General features: G+C 38.4%; 1 protein-coding gene across 1 annotated transcript in view; it reads left to right on the top strand.

The window, feature by feature from the left end:
* Window positions 1-10,245, top strand: part of DLGAP1 (DLG associated protein 1) — an 891,374-nt gene that overhangs the window by 334,108 nt on the left and 547,021 nt on the right.

Here is a 10,245-nt window from a genome sequence, read left to right as displayed (position 1 = left end):
ACTAAGGGAAAAACATCAACCTTAGAAAGTGATTCAGCCCACCCATGTGCTCACCAGCCCTGCCGCCACCTTGCCTACATGCTTACCAACTTGTGCAGCTGGCACCAGAGCTACTACCTGACGCTACCTGCCACTCTACCTCCCTGGTGCAGCCCCTTGCTGGCTCAGTGCCTGGCAATAGGATCAGAGAGGTTGGAATAAGTCGAGGGAAGATGGCCACCGACTGAGGGGAGTGCCATCTGCCATAGCCACCTGAGTCATGGCCACATTCTGCAAGCAGACCTTACAGAGAGAGGAATCAGGGTCAGAAAGGAGTCTGGAGGAACTTCTGGATTACATGGTTTCTACTGATAAAGGTAGAGAGAAGCCAGTCACAGGAGGCCAGCAAGGTGCTGGAGGACTTTCCTCTCACAGTCCCTCTTCTGGAGGAGAAAACTAAGAGAAACTCTCCTTTGAAACACTGAATTCCAGGCTTCCACTATGGATTCCTGCACTCCCACACAGAAGAGTAAAGAAACTGGCGTGGAGCTAACAAGCATCATAGGAAAGCACAAGAGTAAACAACTTCAGGGAAACAAAAAATATTGACCCTCCCTCCTCACCTCCAACACCATGCTGGCAAGTGAGCAACCCTGTCCTGCATGCCAGCCAACAGGTGGAACTCTGTTTACAATCATATATCTGCAGGCCAGAAGGAGCAGAGGACATAAAGGAGAGTATCCCTCACACATACCCCAACAGAGACCAAAGAATTTGGGCACTATTCTCTATCTAGTAGGCAGGGCAGGCCTACACTCTCCATCCTGTCTGACCCAAGCCTAGGGGAATGGTTACCAGCTCCAGTTGATGACACTCATAACTCAACTCTTCTGGACCTTGTCAAACTGTCTCATATATAAGCCCTGCTCTGCTATGGAAAACATTCTGGTCACTGATCCCTCCTGAACCACTTTGCTAGGGACACACCTGGTATCTAAGGCTGTTCTTTCTCCTCTTGACATTACAGAATCTACTCCAAAAGTTATGACGTGAGCTTTTTACCAGATGCCTAAAAACAAGCACAGAGATGCAAGAAATATGTTAAAAGAAGGAACTCTCTTCCAAAGGAACACAAAAACTCCTCACCAGTAAAGGATAAAACAAAAGGAATCACAAAAATATCAAAAAAAAAAAAAAAGAATTCAGAATATTCATTGTGAAAAAAAAGAACTGAATGAGATGCAGGAGAAAACAGACAGTTCCTGGAAATGAGAAAATTATTCCATGTCATAACGGAGGAATTCTATAATGAGATAGACACCCTAAAAAAGAATCAAACATTACTTCTGGAGATAAGAATACAATACAAGAAATCAAAATCTTCCTCAAAAGTATTAACAGCAGATTAGGCCATGCAGAAAAGTCTCTGGCCTTGAAGACAAAAACCTCTTAATTTAGAGCAAGCTAGCAAAAGAATGAAAAATACTCCCCCACACACCAGAAACAGAGAACAATATATGGGAAATTCTAGATAACATTAAGAGACTGTATATCTTCTTAATAGGTATTCCAGAAGGCAAGCAAACAGGTAAAGTCATAGAAAATCAATTGTTTATTAACCGTCAAGAACTATGGAGTATGAGCAAAAATTCTGTGATATGTAAAGTAAATGTGAAAAAAATGTATAAATAAATAAATAAATAAATGGGAAAAAAGGAAAAAATGTTAATCTATCCCCCCAAAAGAATACTATAACCAGTAATATTATATTTCAAATGGAAAGGAGAAAAAAATTGTTCACAGATAAACAAAAATCTTAATTTACCAATACTAGATGAGTGCTTCAAGACATATTTAAAGGAATACTACACCAGAAAAATTAAAGTGAGACAAACAGAAATAAGAGAACACAAACAACTAAGAAAATGACTAAAAAATGGCATGGATCAGTTCAGAAATATTAATAATGACATTGAGTATTAATGAATTAAATTCTCCAGTTAAAAGACATGAGTTGACTTTATGAGTTATAAAAACAGAGGCCTTTTATATGCTACTTAAAAGAAACAGACCTCTTTGATAAAGAGGTCTTTATGTGTGTCTTACACATAAACTGGCACCAGCAGTTAGCATAATGGCTATGTCGCTGGACTCCCATGTAGTCGACCACGGTTCACATCCCAGGCCAGGTGGCTTAAAACTCACACCGGGTGCGTGTGCATGCGTGCCCAAGTTCCCAAGAGGAGAATAGAGGAAAAGGGACTGCGGCATGGCCATCCCCCCCAGGGAGTGATTTCTCGCTTTCTATCTCTCTGTCTCTCTCTGTCTTTCTGGCGAGTGCACGTGCCCTATAGCAAAAACCTCTCAAAAAAATAGATAAATAAATAAAGAGACATACATAAACTGAAAGTGAAAGGCTGTAAAAAAAAAGTCATTTCCTGCGAACAGAAACAATCAAACAAAAAGTCTGAAGCCACAATAATAAATTGGACAAAATAGACTTCAAGACAAAAACTATAAAAAGACACTATGTAGTACTAAGAAGATTAAATCACCAAGAAGATGTAACAGTTATAAATATTTATGCACCTAACTCTGGAGCACCCAAATACATAAAAGAAAAGCTGCTGGATATAAAAGAAGAGAGAGACTGCAGCACACTGTTGGAGATTTCAACAACCCCACTGTCACTATTGGACAGGTCATTTAGACAAAAATTAAACAAAGAGACACAGGAGGTAAGTGATACCTTAATGGACCTGACAAACATTTGTAGAATATTACATCCAACAACTACAAAATGTACATTTTCCTCAGCCCCACGTGGAACATTTATGAAGATAATGTTCCAAAGATTTGTTTAAAAGACCTCGAAACAAGCCTTTACAAATTTAAAAGTATAAAAATTACACCCAGCATCTTTTATGATCACAGTGGAATTAAATTTGAAATCAACAGTAGAAAGAACATTCAAAAATACACAAAACAGGGACCAGCAGTTGGCGTAATGGCTATGTTGCTGGACTCCCATGTAGTTGACCATGTTTCAAGTCCGGGATCTGGTGGCTTAAAGCTCACACCTGGTGCATGTACATGTGTGCCCAAGATCCCAAGAGAAAAATGGAGGAGAAGGATTGCGGCGTGGCCATCTCCCTGGGAGGTGATTTCTCGTTTCTGTCTCTCTGTCTGTCTTTCTGTCTCTTATCATAAGAGAAATGCAAATCAAAACCACCGTGAGATACCTCTTAACTCCATGGCTGTGATCGAAGAAATAAAGAATGGCAAGTGCTGACAAGGCTAGGGTGAAAGGGAAACCCTCTTACAATGTTGTGGAAATGGAAATTAGTATAGCCACTGTGGAAAACAAGATGGAGGTTATTACAGTATTATTCACAATTGCTAAGTCATGGAATCAATCTAAAGATAAAAAACTGATAACTGGATTTAAAAAATGTGGGACATATACACTATGGAATGCTACCCAACATAAAGAACCATAAGAAACTTTAATTTGGGACCAGCAGATGGGGTAATGGTTACATCACTGAACTCCCACATGGCCAGCCATGCTTCAAGTCCCAGATTCAGAAGTTTGAAATTCACCCTGGGTGTGTGTTTACATGAATGCCCAGAATCCTAAGAGGAGAATGGAGGAGAAGGGATTGCAGAATGGCCATTGCTCCTGGGGGATGATTTCTCAGTTTTTGTCTGGTGAGAACACACACCCTATAGCAAAAATCTCTTAAAAAGAAAAAAAAAAAAACAACGAATCTGTCATTTGATACAAAGTGCATGAATATAGAAAATTCAATGCTAAGTAAAACAAGCCAGGGTATGAAAGACAGGCATTGTATATACCAACTCAATACACACCAGCTGTCTGCACTCTCTGGTGGAAATTGAAAGATTCCAAGATATAGCAGGAAGGGCAAGTGCAGATACAAGACTGTAAGAGGGTGGAGATGACTCAGAGAAAACACATTTAACAGACACAAGAATGTAAATTTACTGTTGGTAATGTATATATGGTAATATCTTTGAATTGATTATCATACACTGCATCCATACCTTGAAAAATCATATCATATGCTATAAAGATGTACAACAATTAAATGTAAATAGGAAATAATAGGTTTTTTTTAAAAGAGAGATTTAAGCACTGGAACTTTTTAATGAGATCTTTTTCTCTCTTAAAATTGATTAAAAAGAAAGTGAAAAAGGCATTTAGAATCAGAAAATTGCATGACCCTGAAGCAGTCACTTTATCACTCTGAAGAATTGGTGCTTCATTGATAAAATATTTACAATAGCAGCACTTAACTCTTTGAGCTCTTGTGTGTTTCAAAGGAGCCATGTTTATGAAATTGTGTAGGGTGCGCGCACCTGACCTCAGATTGTATCTCCCCAGTGCACAGTCAAGGCCTCAGGCAGCCTTTTGAAATGTCGTTCTTTACTTGTCTTATTTCGCTGCTACATTCCTAAATTTAGAATAACACTTGCCCCATAATAAGTGCACAAGAAATAATTTTTATTTGGGAGATAAGGGGGGCAGGTATGTTGGTTCTTGCTTTGTCTGATTTCCTCAGACAAAGACTCCCCCTCTCTGTCTGGTTCCACACTGATGACTTGGCAGCACTGCTAGCCTGGGACTTGGTCTCTGTCTACTCCTGGATCAGCATCTCATGGCTCAGCCATCTGACTCAGGACACTGCATCCTCCCAGCAAGCCCCATCACCCTCCCAGTCAAGTTCATATTCCCTGGAAATTACACCATTCCTAGATCTGTCCTGCTTGCCCCTTCATTCGGCATCATGATATTCTGCAAGAGCAAGAGAATATCATACAACCATAAAATGTGAGAGTCTCAGATTATGTTACTCATGAGCTTCATCAGATATTTCTAATATCCCCCTTTCTAGAGTATATTTTTTAATCCTTTGTGAGATGTGAGAATTCAAGTTGTGATTTTTTAAAAGTTTATTTATTTATCTCTATGACAGAGAGAGAGAGAGAGAGAAACACAGAGAGAGGTGCCCCTAATAGGGCCTTCATGCCATGATCCACCTCCAGTACCAGCCAGCCCAGATGCCAGGCATGCATATGCATACCATGCACAGGAAAGTCTCGAGATGCAAACACAGGACATCTCCATGTGGGTCTAGTTGCTTGTCTGATACCACTGCCACAAACTGGCCCCCAACGTGAGTTACTTTAGCAAAGACTTGTGAGCTTGTGCACAGAAGTGTCACTTCTAAACACAAATGTTAGGAGCCATAGGAAGATTTGCCACATCCCATTCTCTTGTCTTGGTAAATGTTTCAGTGAAAACATCAGTATTGTCATTGCTGGGGTTACACTCCCTGAATCCAGTCAGAAATACTGGAATCTTCTGGCTACTGTACTCCCTTGTCTAGTTAGGCCTCCTCAGGAAAGTGCGGATCACGAAAGGACGTAAAGTGAGGGTTCCCTCTTCTGAAGCTCCAGACTCAAGCACAACTTGCCATCCAAGACCTGAAACTGAGAGAAAATCTTTCTGATGTTGATAATCTATCTAGAAAAACAAGACTTAAGAAGAGAGTCAAGGGCCATCAGGTGGCATAGTAGTTAGGTGCTGGACTCCCACATGGTCAACCACATTTCGAGTCCTAGATCAAGTGGCTTGGAACTCAAGCCATGGACATAAGCATGCATGCCCCAAATCCCAATGCAATAATGGAGAAGGGATTGTGGTATAGCCATCCTCCCTTAGGGGTGATTTCTCACTTTCTCTTTCTTTGTTTTTCTTAGTGAGTGGATGCATTCTATAGCAAAGAAAAAAAAAAAAAACTCTAAAAAAAGAACAGAATCAACAATTTGCAAGTAAGATGATATTTTTGTATGCTTTTTATCTCAATGATTACCAAAGAAAGAAATTGTAGTTTGATCTTCAAAGTTTGACTTTGGATTTTGTACTGCTAAAGTAGATTAAAATTTTATAAAAAGCTCAGGAACAGATAGGAAATTTACTAAGACCAGAAACCTCAGATCAGTTCCATAAAAACTAATGCCAAAGGAATAAAAAAGAAGAAAAACTGAGAAGCTTTACAAAAAAAACAAATACATTTTCACACAGAGGTACATATACAAACATATGACCCATATATTTACCTTTTCTCTGAAGAAAGGAAGAGGAATGGGAAGAGGGAAGAGAAAGAAGAGAAAGAAGAGAAAGAAAGAAAGAAAGAAAGAAAGAAAGAAAGAAAGAAAGGAAGGAAGGAAGAAAGATAGAGGAAATTGATAAAAATAAATAAATAAATTGAAAAATAAAAATGAAAGAAAAAATACATTCAGTTCTGGTTCAGTACAGTTCTGTTTCTATTTGTATCACCTAAACAGTCTGAGGCGACCACTGTAGTTTTCTGTCTCCTATTTTAGAAGTGTGTGGTTAAACTAGGTGAAACCTACAGCCCTGTAGTTCTAAAAACCTATTGTCATTCTAAGATGAGTAGGAACACATTTTGTTCTAGTAAGAAGACCAATTTAAATTTAAAAAGTACTTTTGGAAAAAATAAGCTATTGATTCACTTATGCTTGACTCTTGAAAAGTGTCTTTTGAGGGGTAAGCAGGTAGTGTGGTGGTTAAGGCTCTGGACTCCCACATGGCTGACCACTGTTCGAGTTCTCGACTTGGCAGCTTGAAAATCACACCAGGCACATGTGCATCCGTACTCAAAAGCCTAGGAAGACAATGGAGGAGAAGAGACTATGGCATGAGAAATCACTCTACCCTGGGGAGTGGTTTCTCACTTTCCCTCTCGATGTCTCTGTTTCTGGAGAGCACATATATCTTAAGGCAAAAACATTTTAAACATTTTAAAATAAAAGCATCTTTCGAGTTAGGCTATGGCAAGACACATAAAAATAAAGTTAATAAGAACATTGAAATAAAAAACATCAGGTTCCAAGAAAATACAAGAATGCAAACACACTGAGAGTAAATGTAGCTGTGACTACATATTAAATATAGCTGTGAGTTTCCTGAAAGCCAAGGCAAAGGAGTTCACCATGGGAGTTGTATAGCTTTCAAGAAAGCCTAAAGTTGTTCTAGTATTAAAGTCCTTTTAAATAATTCTCTATGTGGCACACTTAAAAAAAGAAAAAAAATGAGAAAAAGAGAAAACTAAAGGAAAATAGACAATGTTTCCGTATAGGCAAATCACAAGAGGAAAAAATCCTCAATAGATAATAAATATGAAGAGATGGGACCAGACAGTGCAGCAGTAAAACACAATGCTCTCCAAGGCTGACCCACATGGGAAGGCTCCAGGCTCACATCTGGAGACTTCCTGAGTGTGCCGGATGTGCATGTGCCCATGATCAGGAAATGACTGAAACAAACTGGGAATGGATCACAGCATCAAGACACTGTTAGGATTTTTCTTTTTCTCTTTCTCTCTCTGTCTCTCTCACGCATGTAATTTTTAAAAACTTAAAAAAAATTAAGAGGTGTTCAAATTCTCTAAAAATCATAAAAATACTAATTAAAACATCAAAAAAATATTTATAACCATCAGATTAGAAAAAACTAAAACATCAAATAATATCAAATGCTGGTGAATCTAGGAGGAAATGGAGACTCTAACGTCTTGCTGGTGGGAATATAAACTAATGCAACTATTTGTGAAAGTAATCTCAGTGAATTTATTGACATTAAATATGTATACATCTAACAATCCTGCAATTCTGCTAATGGGCATATCCTCCATAAATGACTCAGGCGTTCATGGAAAAAGGTGTAGTAGGGAACCAGCAGTTAGCGTAATGGCTATGTCGCTGGACTCCCACGTAGCCGACCGCGGTTCTTGTCTCGGACCCGGTGGCTTAAATCTCACGCCGGGCGCGTGTGCGTGCGTGCCCAAGATCCCGAGAGGAGAATGGAGGAGAAGGGATTGCGGCGTGACCATCCCCCCTGGGGGGTGATTTCACGCTTTCTGTCTCTATGTCTCTCTCTGTCTGTCTGGCGAGCGCACGTGCCCTATAGCAAAAACCTCTCAAAAAAAAAAAAAAAGGTGTAGTGATGTTCATGGCTTTCTAATGTGTGATAGTATGGCTGTGATGGAGTATGAAAAGCAACAAGTGAGACATATGCAGCACCCTGGGTAAACCTGGGTAAATGTTGAGTATATAAAGTTAGTAACAGAAACGTATTTATACCACAGTATCATCTATTTGTAAATTAAACATATACAATGCCAAAATTTTTCAAAGCTTGGCTTCACACATGCCTGCATGTGTATGTGTGTGTGTATAAAAGATAGAATGGAAGAACATACCTTTTTCTGTTTTAGGTTTTTGCCATAAGGTTCTTGTGCTCACCAAAGAGAGAAAGAGAATACAAAAGAGAGGAGGAAAGTGAGAAATCACTCACCCCAGTGGGCAGGACTGTGTCACAGTCCTTTCTCCTCCATTCTTCTCGGGATTTGGGGCTTGAACACACATGTGCCCAGTGTGGTTTTCAAGCTGCTGGGTCCTGGACTTGAACCATGATCAGCCATGTAAGAACCCAGCACCTTAACCATCATTCCACCTGCTGACCTAGAAGAATATACTTTGAGTAGGTTATAAAAGCAAACTATGGTGGGAGTGGGCTCTAGTATTAGGGACTGAAGAATATAGAGAAAAAAAGTAAAACCAACATTAAACAAAACAGGAACATTCTATAAACTAATGATGATAAAATGTCATGAAATAAAGTCTGCATTCATATTAAATTTGCTTATCTGAATTTCATATTTTTTTTCCATTTTTAAAAAATATTTAAAAGTAAAAAAAAAAACCATATTAGGAACACATGAAAAACAACCATGGTTAGTCAGGCTCACCTGGGGAGAGAACATGCAATAAAAGCCCATCACAGTTGTAGTAGTTGAGGGTAGGAGTTGTACTTGATGCATTTGAGGTCCTGCTGCCCCCTAGTCAGGTACTGGTCACATAGGTATTCAGTAATGGTCTGAGGAATGAATGAACTTAAATTTTAAAAACATTATATTATTATTCATTAGCTAAGCCCTGGGGCAAATCTAAAAACATCAGAGAGGGTTTCCCATTAAGCAAAAATGATTAGATTTATCAAATGGACTCAATCCTAAATATAAGATTCGGAGTCCTGATGCTTTGCTCTGCTGTTGGAGGCAAGTGTTGGATTTGGCTTCACAATGGGTCAAATCTTGCAGAATAGGAATCCTAACATTTGTTTCTGCCTTGAAACTGAAGCTGGAATAAGAGCAAGATTTTGCCAAACAGTTGCCTCATTTATAGCTTTATTGAAGAAATAGTTCAATTTTAAGATTACAGCATTCTCATGAGGAGAGGTTATTGACCATAGCAGAAAAGGAATTAAATCTACACCATTACCAATAAGGATCACACTGCTATCTGTGTCTACCATTAACTTTTATTATTGGCTTAAGAGAAAAAATAAAGTATGACTTCATTAGTGCTTTCCAGTAAATAATAATATAAAATTCTCAATTGTTATGAATTATTTTTAATTTCTTTTAGTGTTGATCGATGCATCAAGCACATACCAGGGCAAAATTTAGCACTTTTTCTCTCTAATGTAGGAAGCGGCAAACAGCATCCTCCCATCACTTTAATAATACTCTGCTTAGAATTGTTTGAACAGGGACAATGGGAAGAGCTCATCTTTATGCAAAGAGTATATCATTTCCTGTTGTTGGAATTTTAGATTTTGACAAATGTGTAAACATGTGAATGGGATTGGGGAAGTATGTATGTGAAACGAATGTGGTGTGTGGGGTGTCTTCTCTAGAGTCCATGACAGGAATGGGCAGTAATCATGGCCAACAAGCAGATTCTGCAACATAGAAGTATCTTGTTTAATAACCCTCATCATTAGAGTCAAAAAAAAAAAATCCCTGCAAAAAACTTGAGTCAAAAAAAACTTTTTCATGAGATTGCCAATAAGTTATGTAACATTTACACAAAAATAATTAAAAGGACTTCTTCATTTTAAGAAAAGACTTACTCTTTTGCATATAAATCAGATCTCCTAATATATTTAAATATTTATTCATAAGTCATTAACTAATTGAATAAAGCTTGATGGACAGAAAAGTTTACCAGCTTAGTGATGGAATCTGCTGTACTCTACCAATGAGAAAAGAAGGGGAAGCAACTTCAGAATTGCCATGTAAGTCCCTGGATAAAACTAATTCATTGCATGCATCTAATTTATATCACCTTATAAAGTAAGAGACATCATCG

Source organism: Tupaia chinensis, unplaced genomic scaffold, assembly GCF_000334495.1.
Source record: "Tupaia chinensis unplaced genomic scaffold, TupChi_1.0 Scaffold000180_1, whole genome shotgun sequence".
Classification (NCBI taxonomy): Eukaryota; Metazoa; Chordata; class Mammalia; order Scandentia; family Tupaiidae; genus Tupaia; species Tupaia belangeri.
Note: the sequence above shows the minus strand (reverse complement) of the source record. Positions and strands in the feature narration are given on the sequence as shown.